Raw genomic sequence first — 12,814 nt, 5'->3', positions numbered from 1 at the left:
AAGTTCTGCCTGTAAGTCGGGAGAAGATGAACCAAACAGTGGTCAGAGAGTCCCAGGGCAGCACGAGGGACAGAGCGATAAGCATCCTTTAATGTAGTGTAGCAGTGGTCCAGTGTGTTTTTGTCCCTGGTAGGACACTTAATATGCTGACTGAATTTTGGCAGTTCTTGCCTGAGGTTTGCTCTGTTAAAATCACCAAGAACAATGAGCAGGGAGTCCGGGTGTTTGTGCTCCATGTTAGTTATCTGGTCAGCCAGGTGTTGTAAAGCTTCACTAACACAGGCCTGAGGTGGGATGTAAACACCAACCAGAATAAACGAGGAAAACTCCCGCGGTGAATAGAACGGTTTACAGTCAATGAAAAAAGACTCTAAGTGAGGGCTGCATGTTTTGATTAGTTTAAGAAAATGGAGATTAAGCAGTGTAGCAGTAGAGGCTTTTATCGACCTCTTGAACCCTCAGGTACCATGGCAAACACCAGGTAAAAGACCAATTATTATTTATTAAATAATAATACTGTGCACAAAGCACCCTCCACTCCACACTACTCATACAATAACCAATATTCTCAATACAATAATCACTCCTCCTCTCCCAGACACTTCGCCACCCTACCTCCCAGCTCAGCTCAGTGTCAGGGCTTTCCCAGAGTTCTTTTATACCCCCTGACCCGGAGGTGTTCCTGCCCAACAGTCCACAAGTCCTTATTACTTCCGGGTCAGGGTAAAAGTCCTTTTCTTCAACCTGGAAGTATGTCATTTCTCCTGTTCATGTGACCAGGTTATAGGGCACATAACAGTCCGACAGCCTCCCTACAGCGACTCCTGGTGGCCCCCAGGGTATCCAGCAAGGCTGTGCATACAAACTACAAAGTCCATGAGGCCCTGCTGGAATTCGGGGAACTTCCATGCTGTCGGGAGAGCTCCACCTGGCAGCCTGGGGGTGAGGGCCGGAATATTTAGCTGGCCATCCACCACAGCAGTAACATGATTGAAGTGTTTAAAATTATGACAGGAATTAGGTCAGTGGATCCAAACTGTAACTCTAAAATTAGGTCAACAAGAACATAGAGGCACAGTTAGAAACTGTTTAAGGTTAAATATCACACAAAGTTACAAAGTTTTTCTTCACATAGAAAGCTATAGACACCAGAAATAAGTTACCAGGTAGAGTGGAAGAGAATAGGACTTTAGGGCCCTTCAAAACTCAACGTGTTGTTGCTTTGGATAAATTAGGTATGTGGGTTTGGTGAACTTTAATGGAATGAATAGTCCTTAGGTTACTTTGACAATGTTTGGTATCTTTCATGTTTTTTTCTTTTGTGGTGTTTTTTTGTGCGCGTAAGCTATTAAAAATAATATTGTGAATTTCCCATTGGGATTAATAAAGTATCTATCTATCTATCAACTTATTTTTGGCTTATTTCAATGCTTCCTGCTCATCCCTTGTTATTAACCTCCTTAGTGTTACTTTTTTTCTTGAAGAAACATGTAAAAAGAGTTGCATTTTTAGGCTTGAAAAATCACTTATTTATTAAATCTGATCTTTCTACTGTAAAATGTGCAAAATACTAGAAGTACAAAGTTAGAAGTGTAGAAAGTATAATAATATACAGGGTGAGTCAAAATTATGTTAACACTAATGGTACTGCTATGTATAATATACTTGTATACAAATTTTTGTGAACAATTTCTGCCACATATGGTACATGTGTTGAACATGATGGCGAACAGGTTGAGACATTCCTGTAAATCATCTTGCACATATGAACTATGTTTTATGAATAAATTGTTTCCGCCATTCAAATGTTAACATAATTTTGACTCACCCTGTATAATAATAATAATAATAACAATATAAATAATGCTAATACCGTAAATACTGTCAAAATGTGTCATTTGTTTAGTATATCTTGAAGCACGATGAAATACACAATCCAACTTCACTGTAGCTGCATTTATCCAAATTGCCAAAGTTCTGCAGCTTTCAGTTTACTTCATAGGAGGATTCAAGTAACAGTGTTACGCATGTTCAAATAATTCCGCAGACCAAATATCTTTGTTTTAAAAGTTTTAGTAAAATTTCAAAGAAAAACAATTCACACAAAAAGAAAAGAGAAAAAAATTGACAGCAAATAATAATAATAATAATTCATTACATTTATATAGCGCTTTTCTCAGTACTCAAAGCGCTATCCACACAGGGAGGAACTGGGAAGCGAACCCACAATCTTCCACAGTCTCCTTACTGCAAAGCAGCAGCACTACCACTGCGCCACCTGTGAAGAAAAAAAAAGTTCTGTTTAAGCCTTATAAATCTTGTTTCATTTCTCAAAGTTTGGTCATACAGTCTTCTTGAGGCACGTTAAGCAAGTTAAACACGTAAGCATGGTCAGAAAAGTGTACGCCATCTCCTATTTGTAACATATCTAACAGTCCATGCTAGCAGTAGCACTGTTTCTTCACTGGCTTAATCAACACTCTGTTCTACAGATATGGCTACGAAAGTTCTATCTAATGTTAACTTACAGGGGGTAAAAGGCTATACCATAAGTAGCTATAAGGAACTGATATTCTATTATTAAAATGAAGCAAGCACTACGTGAATTTAACTTCAGATATTAACTTCTTAAGATTGGCTCTTACAGTCACAGTCGGGACAATACTAGTGTGATTCCTTGTGGATTTTCTTTCCAGACTGATGAACTTTTGAACAACGCACTGCACATGCACGATTGACACGAACGTCACTTTTGGATTCATCAGAATCACTTTCAAATTCGCTGTCCATTTCAGTTTCACTTCCTGATAACAGATTCACTTCATCATCACTACTTGTATCGCTTTCAACAGCGTGCAACACCTGGGCAGCTGACAAACATTTCTTATGCCATTATGAGGCTATAAGACGTGTCTGCACTGTTGCCTGGGTAATACTTGGGCCTGTCACTTACACATGATATACCTACAGTATATCGTTTCCTGAGCAACACTCGGCACTAGCGCTGTTCGCACTTTTACAGCCCGAGTAATCCTTGGGTCTAATGCTTACATGAGACACTTCTATACAGTTGCCCAAGTGACACTTGGGACTAATGCTTTTAGCACTGTTTTTACAGTTTGAGTGATGCTCGGGTCAAACGCTAAGAGGTTAATGTTTGCATTTGACGGTTTCCCTCCCCTCTTTGGACTTTGCCTTTAGAGGCCCTTTTTTGTGTTTAGGCCGTAGCCCTTTTTTTTTGAGTATTCAAGTCTAACTCACAATAACTAATTGTTCATATACTGTATATTGCAGGGGTCCCCAACTCCGCTTCTGGAGGGCCCCATTGGCTGTAGGTTTTCATTCTAACCCTTTTTTTAATTAGTGACCTGTTTTTATTCCTAATTAACTTCTTTTTAATAATTTTATTTGACTTGCTCTTGAAGACTCAGATGCCTTAAGTTGTTTCTTTTTCCTTAATTAGCAGCCAAATCATAATAAGATACAAAATTAACCAAAACATGAGCAGCCAAACATGACTAACATTGTCGATCATACAATACCTGAAAATAAAGAAAGGTGAAGGTCTCAGGAAATCTGATCTTCTCAGGTCCCCAAAACATTTTAACAGTGCTCTTAGAAAAGAGAAAATCAACAATTTTGGAAATGTCTGCTATTGCACAATGAGAGCAGCAACAAGCCATAGAATTAAAGAACAGGTTTAATTAACAACAAGAATCAGAGCCTAATTAAGCAACTGGCTGGAGTAAAATTGGTTGGAGTTCGAGTCCCTGACTTAGTTGGTCTTCTGTTGGCTCACTCACTCAACATTTCATTTCTGTTTGGGTGTCATTTAAGGAAAGAAATGAAGCAATTCAGGGGAACGACAAAAAAAATCAGGGGAACAAATCTTAAAAAGCAGGTCAATTAAAATTAATTTAAAAGAAGTTAATTAGCAGCAAAAACAGGTCACTATTTAAGAAAAGTTAGAATGAAAACCTGCAGCCACTGTGGCCCTCCAGCACCAGAGTTGGGGACCCCTGGTATGTTGCTTTTACAAATTGCTTTTCTAATAGTTTCAACAATTTTACTGGACAGCATATTAAGGTATGTTGAAAATTTGGAACATATCCAATTTGGAAGCCTAAGGGTTGCAAATGGAAAAAATCAACTTGTTCTCTTCAGGTAAAGGGTGACTGAAAAGTTGCCCCACATGGAGGAGTTCAGGTTTCTTGTGGCTTTGAGGGGTAGTTGCAGGAAGATCATGCAATTAACTGATAAATCAGAGCAGTGGCATTCATTTTTCAGACATACTGGACTGTGGTGGTGTGACAAGAAAACCTTTATATAGGTTGGTCTACATCCTTGCTACTTACGTCTAAGATTATAAACCTAGCTGGAGACCAAAAGAATGAGATTGTGACTACAAGATGGCGAAATGAGGCTTCTTGTGCATAGCTACTAGGCTCACCCTTCATGACAGGGCGAGGAAGTCAGAATGATAGTAAAGATATAGAATTGTGGCCTCTCAGTAGGTGTGGTAGCTAGAATGCCCTTTGGAGGCGTACTATGAATGGGAGAAAATGGAGGATATGCTGGACATGCTTAACTAGATTCCTAGTGCCTGCAAATTTCCCTGAAGTGGTCAGGATAAGGCATCCTGGTCATTCCAGCTCAGCATGTTGTCTTGCGATTCTCACCTGGAAAAGAGTAAAGAAGATAAATAAACTTTTGTATGAGTAATCATTAAAAAAAATCTACTAACTTGTACTTTTAACAAAGACAATTGGGAAGGAATGTGTAGTGGCTAAGCATCACTCAGTCCTGGGTATTACCATTGTAGATTTAACTGAGTGTAGTGTCATATTTAGTCTCAGGTCATTCACTGGGGTAAAGTGAGAAATCATTTTTAGCTCTGCTCTTCCCAATTACACAGTTTTTACAAACTCCATTGAAACACCCAGTTCGAACTTACAGGTTAATTACTACATCGTTGTTTTTCACATTCTGTTGTCCACACACTTTGGATTTGTGAAGTGATTTGGATTAAAATGTTGAGACTGTGCTTTGACACTGATATCTTTTCATCATGAAAATGTCTGCTGCTTCACATAGGCACTTGAGTTTTATTATCTGGGTTTGTGTTGTCATGGACTGTGTTGGGCATAAATCTATTATATAAAGATAACAATTTTTGACAGTAAAATAAAAGCAGAGGCTGTACAATGGTTACCTTTATTGCCTTTCTGTGTGTGTGAACTTTGAAAGCTCTCCCCATGTCTCTATTAATATTCTGTAAGTCCCACGGTTTCTTCCCATGTTCCAAAAATGGATACCTTAAGTTACCTGAAACTAAACTGGTCTGGTTTAATTGAGAATGGCCTCTGTGTGCCTTGTGATGACTTTGCATCCAACTCCGGCTCCCAGAAAACTTGTAACCGAATAGTCAGGCCTAAAAATGGGCGGACGGGTGAAATTTATTCCATATCAAACCCAACATATTTAATCATTCCGACCTCCATACAGTAAATGGTGGCTTACATTTTCTGTAGTAAACTAAGTCACTTGGCAACAGTTCAAATCACATTAATTTTAATGGCTATATGTACAGTATATTTTTGATGGTAAGATAGCCATCACTGTGGAGCCTGCAGTAAATATTTATGAAAAGATCCATTAAGAACTGGAAACAAAGGAGAACTCACTTTTATACCTGGTACCAGACAGATATTTTATGACAAGATGGACGGATTCATCTCCCGCTGCTCTGAAACTGCAGCTGCAGAACTTCCAAAGAGAGAAGTGAGAGCAGTAAAGCATGGGAAATCTGTACATCACAAACAAACGGCTCCTTAGTCCTGGATCCCCATCATTGCCCAGTTCCTCCCTGTGCAGAGTTTCCATGCTCTCCCAAAGATTTGTGTATGCGAGGGTTAACTGGTAATTCTAAACTGGCCCTATGTGAGTGAGGGTAGGTGAATATGTGCCCTGGCACTCAATCCATGGCACATTACTGCTCTGCACCCAGTGCTACGGAGATAGATTTATATTTCTGTGTTTAGCAGGAATAAGCATATCAAAAAGAGAATTGAAAGATGACACAAGTGGTTTACACAAAATTAAATTTGCAATGAAACTTTGAGTTTTACTTCATAAAACAAATGGTGATTGGTAACCATTGAAGTTCATGTCGACTTGCAATATACAGTAAAGGAAAATATGAAAAAAAACTGGCAGAATCATAGTTGGTGAACGAACAAAAGATCAAAACTAGGAGTCAACACAACTAAGCATCAAAACCAAAATGAGAACCAAAAATTGGAGTCAAAAAACAAAAGCATAGATTCAGAAACCAAGAGAGCAAAAATAAGTATTTTTTATCACCACGTATGTATCAAACTCAGATACCCTGGCACTGCTGAGGGTGACCTTTAAACTGTCACTCTTATGGCATCTGAAACAAGCAAATCACAATGTATTCTAGGAGTCATTGCCAAAGAGATGGCAAATACAAAAGGCTCTAAAATAGTGATGCCCAGAGCAAAAAAAAAATGATGTTGTGGCAAAACATAAACAAAACATATGCTTCTAAAATAAGTCAGAAACACTATTTCTGACCAATCATTTGCCGACCAGTGATTTGGCTACACTTCAAATTGGCTGTATGTCGGTTATAAAGTGTAAAGGTTATTGCAAATTGAGGCTCCATTCGGATTGGTGTGGGTCACCAGTAGGCATACTGATCTTCGAGTTTCAGCATCCGAGCAACAGGTCCAGGCAAGGAAATGCTTCTCACCCAGTGTTGTGCCACTGGTGGCTTGCAGATTGCCATCGTTGGATAACGAGCAGGTTGTAGTAAGTCACCAAAGCAAATGTTTCTCAACCACTGGGTTTACAACCGAGGTTGCCGCCAATGGGTCGCGGGTGCCATTGTTGGTTTGCGAGTGGGCTACGGTGGGTCGTCGATTGATCATGCAGGCTTCAGCAAGGAGATAGTCTGCAACTGAGTTGTCAATTAAATTAAAAAGGCAAAACTGGGTAGTGGGACCATAAAGGTTGAGAAACACTGGTGTAAGGGAAGGGAAGGTGGTGCAGGCTGAATGCTATACTTATGTGGAGCAGCGCCAGTCCAAACCAACCATAAAGAGCCCTCCAAGAGTCAGAAAGTATATGAGAAATATTAATGATAATAACAAAAGAGTTACTGTAATACTAGAGCTGGTTTTGGCAATTTCTAAAACATTATTATGCTATTGTTTTCCTTGGCTGTAAGAATCTGCTTAACTCATTTGGCTGTATATCGGCACATTATTGTGTTCAAAATCCTTTCATATAAAAAACCCAGATTCCATATTTAGATTTCCAGGAATATAATTAGGAAAGCCATAATAAATTTATGAAAATTAAAGATTGCAACAGTCTGGAAGCATTCCTGCACTAAATTCTGCATGTTTAACTAGCGTTTATTTAAATAAAGTTCTCCCCGGACTCATTTTCTGTCACATATTGTTGAGCCGTGTGATGTTTGTTGTGTTTTTCTGGTAATATGATGCCCACTATTCCAATTACATAGAAAAATTTGGCGACGGCAATCCAAAAGATACTGCTGAGACAGAAATGATACTTGGTACGTTAAGCGTTTGGCGCATGCGTATCCTTAGCCTCATCTAGAGGAGTTAAGAAACAGTGGAGTGTGGTTGCTAAATGCTCATACCACAAAAGAGTGAATGTAGTGGGTTATCCTGTGGTGGGTTTTGTTGTACCTTCATGCAGAAAATACTGTATGGAGCAGGTGTCTTCGACCGAGTGAACAAGCTGGTCACTGAGGAAATGCTGGGGCACCAACATGGTCGCCCTTTTTAACATTCTCAAAGTCCAAGAACTGAAACAGGTGCTCATTGGTGTATAAAATCAAATCAAAAGAAAAAGAAATGAAAATAAAGGATAAACTAGAGGATTCAGTTTTCTCTTGGGTGCGTCAATACTCAGGTTGGCGCTCCACTCATCAGTCTGCTCTCCTGAGAATGAGACGAGCCATGCTGGGAGGGTCTCGGTTTTATAGCGGAGGGACTGGAAGGGGTGGAGTCATTCTCCCTCTGTGGGCAGTTTCTCAGAGCTGTGGAAGAAAAAGGAGATTATACCATTAGCAACGGCACCCCCTCATGTCCCGAAGTGGTAGAGCTTACCTTGGATGAGCCCGGAAGACAAACCTCAGATGCACATGTGTCACACATTTAACATTTTTAAAATATGCATAGCACTCTTTGCTGTTGGGAACAATAAATAAAATATTTATAACTGATTTTACTGGTGTACTGCACAGTAAATACTGGTAAACACAAAAGTTTGAATGAAGCTTTAGGGAGTAATGTTCCTTGTTCTCGACCCCAAAAGAAAATGTCAAAAATTCCCAGAAATTATTTTTTTAAGTAAGTTTCATGATTGCAAAATTGCAAACAAAATTAATTTTAGCATCAATGTCCAAAAACTATACGCAAATCGGCTGTTTCCCTGATTATTGGACACATTTAATGATGAGCCAGTGATTCATAAAAAATATATATTCTGCTCTTTGTGCCATTTACATAGAAAGAAAGGTGTTCATCCTGTCTGGAAGTGTTTCCCTCCTCTAATTCCTCCTATGTCTGCCTGTCATTTAGTGTTTAAACTCTTCAGTAAAAACTCCAAATCATTGGGCTTATTTCCTGTCTCATGTAGACTTGTGTTGTGGTTGTTCTGGTAGAATGATGCCCACTTTGCCAATTGCAATGACAATCCTGAGAATTGCAATAGTATAAATATGTTGTAGACATAAATGACACTTGGTAGGTTCATCCACAGTGCTTGAAGCGTGCATCTCCTCGGCTTCATCTTCAGGACCAAGAAACAGGAAGATGCTGTTTCTAGGGCAATAACAAGGGGTGAGCTTCCCTTGCTTTCTTGTGGGGAAAACTTGTCAATGTGGGCAATGATGCACTTTGGTGTAAAAACTACTCAGCATATCACATTTTTTATAACAACACAGTGTGCTATGACAGAGCGATGTAAGCAATAGCCAAAAAACAGAACTGATTTTACTGGTGTGTAGTGCATTACCTGCACTACTTAACTGTAAAGGAATATATTTCACCCAAAAATTGTGTTGTTATTTTTATGTATATTTTTAATCTCATGTTTTCATGGACAATGGATATTAAAAAGTTTATGATATAATACAAGCTTGTAAAATTAAATATGAAACTCTCCACCTCATTCATTGTTCAAGAGTCTTATCTTCAATTCAGTCCATGTGGACTTGTGTTTCCTGCTTATGATATGGGCTAATTTTTCTGGAAGTATCTGTTTAGCAAAAATTACATTTCTTTTGTAAATTCTGAGCATATAACTGCATAACTGATGTGTGATTATGCTATATTAGTAACATGAGATTTTTTTTATTTTCCATGGATGTTTTTCCACATCATTTGCCATTATGCTGTATTGGTCACCATAGACCCCCATTTCATCATAAACTTTATCTCCATTCTGTTTCTGGATTGAGTACTTCCTTTAACTTCCTTGGCATTTACCCTGAATGTGACTTGGGCTGGGAATTCTATTAACTTATGGTTAACCATGAGCTAGACAAGGAGTAACATAATCTTTAAATCCGAATAGTACTTGGGACCATACTCTGTTGTCATCTAGTGGATGAAATGGCATCATGTGGCAAAAAACAGTGAATATTTCTATGTGTTTTGCCACTCTGCGGTAACTCATCAATATTCATGAGTGGGGTGGAGCCTCCAGCAAAAAACTCAACGGCAAATGGAAAGCCATATAAGCAGTTTTAGGTCAAACTGAAACTGAACCATTGCTGAAATCAAACAATAGTGATGACAATGTGAACTGGTCATCAGAGGTTGACAAGGAAAGTTAAACTGATGCATGATATGGCACTCTACCACCAAACTGCCATGATATGCCAGGTGAATTTGGTTGAACGAAGCTTCACCATGTTGCGACAGTAGCTGTATAAGTTCAAGCAAGATGATAGCCCTCCAAGCACTGTTCACAATGCACAACCGCCAATGTCCGTGTCAGGGGAAATGCAGAAGTCACTAAGCCTCATGTTGTGGTAGCCTGCAGTTACACAAGGGGCACATTAATTGTGAGGATCATGCACTGACATTCTACCCTCTCATGTGTAAGCAAAAGAAAAATTATTATAAGAAAAGTTTGAAGAAAGAAATTGTGCTTTGGTGGCTGTTTCTAAATACTTCACAGAAAGGATGTGTGCAAAATGTGCAACAGTGGACACCAAACTTTCTACTATATTTATGTTTTGGTATTTACTGGTTTCTATTACATGTAATAACATTTTTTCTCATTTTTCCTGGGGTAAACCTAATGCTAAGGAGGCTACAGAGTAATATTTGTTGTTTGTGATCTTAAAAAAAAACTTGAAAACCCCTTAAAACTAAAACTCTTTAGTGAGTTTTGTGATTTGCAAGTGTGGCACAGCTTGCAAAAAATTTTTTTAGCATCGCTTCGTGCAACCTTATGCAAAATGAAACTCGTCTGTTTTGTGTTTTACTATTTTTCATTTGATCATATTGTGACAGCTGGAAGAAACTTGTATGTTATTCTAAGGCTAGCATTTGCCCTGTAAATCTGAATTTACGAATCCAAATGGTAAAGTAACTTAATTTATTTGGCTGGAAATGTCAAAACGAACTTTGAAAATATTGTTTCTACCCTGTTGAAGCCATACAAAACATTCCACTTTCTTTTCTAGCCCTCTTACAGCTAATGCATTAATTTCAGTTCACTCTCACACAGCACACAATAGCACCCTTTATAGCTGACAAGTTTTGACCACCACAAACATAATTTTTGAAGGTCCTGTGCTCTCAAGTTTTTAAGGCTCTACATTAATAACAGAGGATAAAGTAAGGTTAGGCCAGTTCCCAGCAGTAGTAGGTAAACCAAACCCCCCACTGATAAAAATCACACAGAAAATCCCCGTTGGAAACATATAGTCCTTGAGAAAAGATGAACATCTACTGACTAAAGCCAACTCCCAGCAATCCCCAGGGCATTCTGCAATATACCACAGTGCATCTTAGTATCAATGACTACAGAGGAATTGTATAAGGGTGTGCTGCTGGAGTCTGTCACTGGGAACACCACAATCTCCCAGCCACTTGGAGACCCCGTTCCAAGCTCAGGAGGTAACTCAAACGGGGTAACAGTAGTGGCGAGCACCATAGAAGGACGCCAAGAAGGAAAAGGGAAATCCACAGCTGGTTACAATGCTCCCCATAATTATAGTCTAGACATAAAGTGAACAGACAATAACGCAATGTGAGCAGACCCACCAGCAGCTCTAAGCAGAACAGGCTATAGTGAAACAAAGGGCTGGCGGACATAACTGACATGCTAAGATGAATTGGACATCCTCTGTACTGGCAGCGGCCGGGACTTTTGTCGCTAAAAGCCACATCCATTGCGGCAGTTTTATTATGCCGGGAATTGTGGAAAAGAAACACTATTATACAATGAAGCCCAGTATTTCCTAAAGGAATCAAATGTAACCCGGGGCACCAGCTGAAGGGAACAACTTAAAAACTACTCTTTATATCTACTAAAAATACTGAACACAAATCATTTGCTGTCTTTTCTAAATGTTAATAACCCTATAAATTATCTGTATACACACAAAGCAGTAAATGCAGTGCATAGCTTACAGTGTAACCAGTTAAAGGGGATAAGTGACCACTGCGTCATTTATAAAGAGAAACCAGAGGAGTGAAGAAAGTCACATGTCTCATCTGTAGTGAGGAAAAACTATTTCATGTCACACCTGATATGAAAAGGGTGCCCAGTGAGCAGCCCTTGCTAGTAAAAGGGGCTGAAAACTAAAAGCCTAATAAAAAACCTCACGATAAGGTCATTTGTAATACGGCCTTCATTACCTAAAGTTCATTTTGTGCCCTTTCTCTGCACCAGTGATTTCCGAAATGTGATAAGATGCGTGCAATGCTGGTAACACACCCAAGCACGCAACCATCACACTGAGTCATTTTAAAGTTAAAACAATTTAAGGAAGTTGCTTAAAAATACCATCTACTTAAGGCCGAGTCAAAATAAACAGACGGGTTAGAAAAAAATGCATGTAGAGAATGAAAAGGAGCAGCTTGTCTCAAATATGCTAACCAAAATAAAACTTGTCTAAACGTAATCTTATATTTAGTCTACAAACTAAATATTTTCCATTTTCTTTCTTAGCACATCTTTACTTACTAGCACAATTTCAGAAAGGATGGCCATAGCATGTTATATGTAATTAAATATGATTAAAATGAATATGAATGGGAGGTGATCTCTGAATCGCGGGGAGGGGGGCGTTGCATAGTGATGGTGCATTCAAACCTGTGTTGATTACACCACACCCAGTGTGACAGCGCCGTGCTTTAGTAGTAATTCAGTTTGCATCACAGATCATTTAGAATTTCTGAACAGCCTAACAAATAGAACTGGGGATATGAAGAGGTTAAAACACAGGAGCTAAAGGAAAAGATTAGAGGGACGAACAATACTTAGAAGGTGGTGGTGGAGGCTAAAATCGAAAATACAAATGACGTATGGAGATGTATGGGTAGGAGTTCACATGGACAGGGCTACTGAGCTGAACCTGCTCTTTACAACATGCTTCACTCAGTTTCTTCTTTTTAACACTTCAATGGCTACTCAACCCACAAATCCACCTAGCTCTCAAGGCCCACGAAATCTCCTAACTTCTGTAATTCTCTTACTCAGACCACATGGTCTCCATATCTTCAATAAACACGGT

The sequence above is a fragment of the Erpetoichthys calabaricus genome, chromosome 11 (genome assembly GCF_900747795.2).
Source record: "Erpetoichthys calabaricus chromosome 11, fErpCal1.3, whole genome shotgun sequence".
NCBI classification, from domain to species: Eukaryota; Metazoa; Chordata; class Cladistia; order Polypteriformes; family Polypteridae; genus Erpetoichthys; species Erpetoichthys calabaricus.
The sequence above is the reverse complement of the archived record's forward strand: the minus strand, read 5'-3'. Positions refer to the sequence as shown.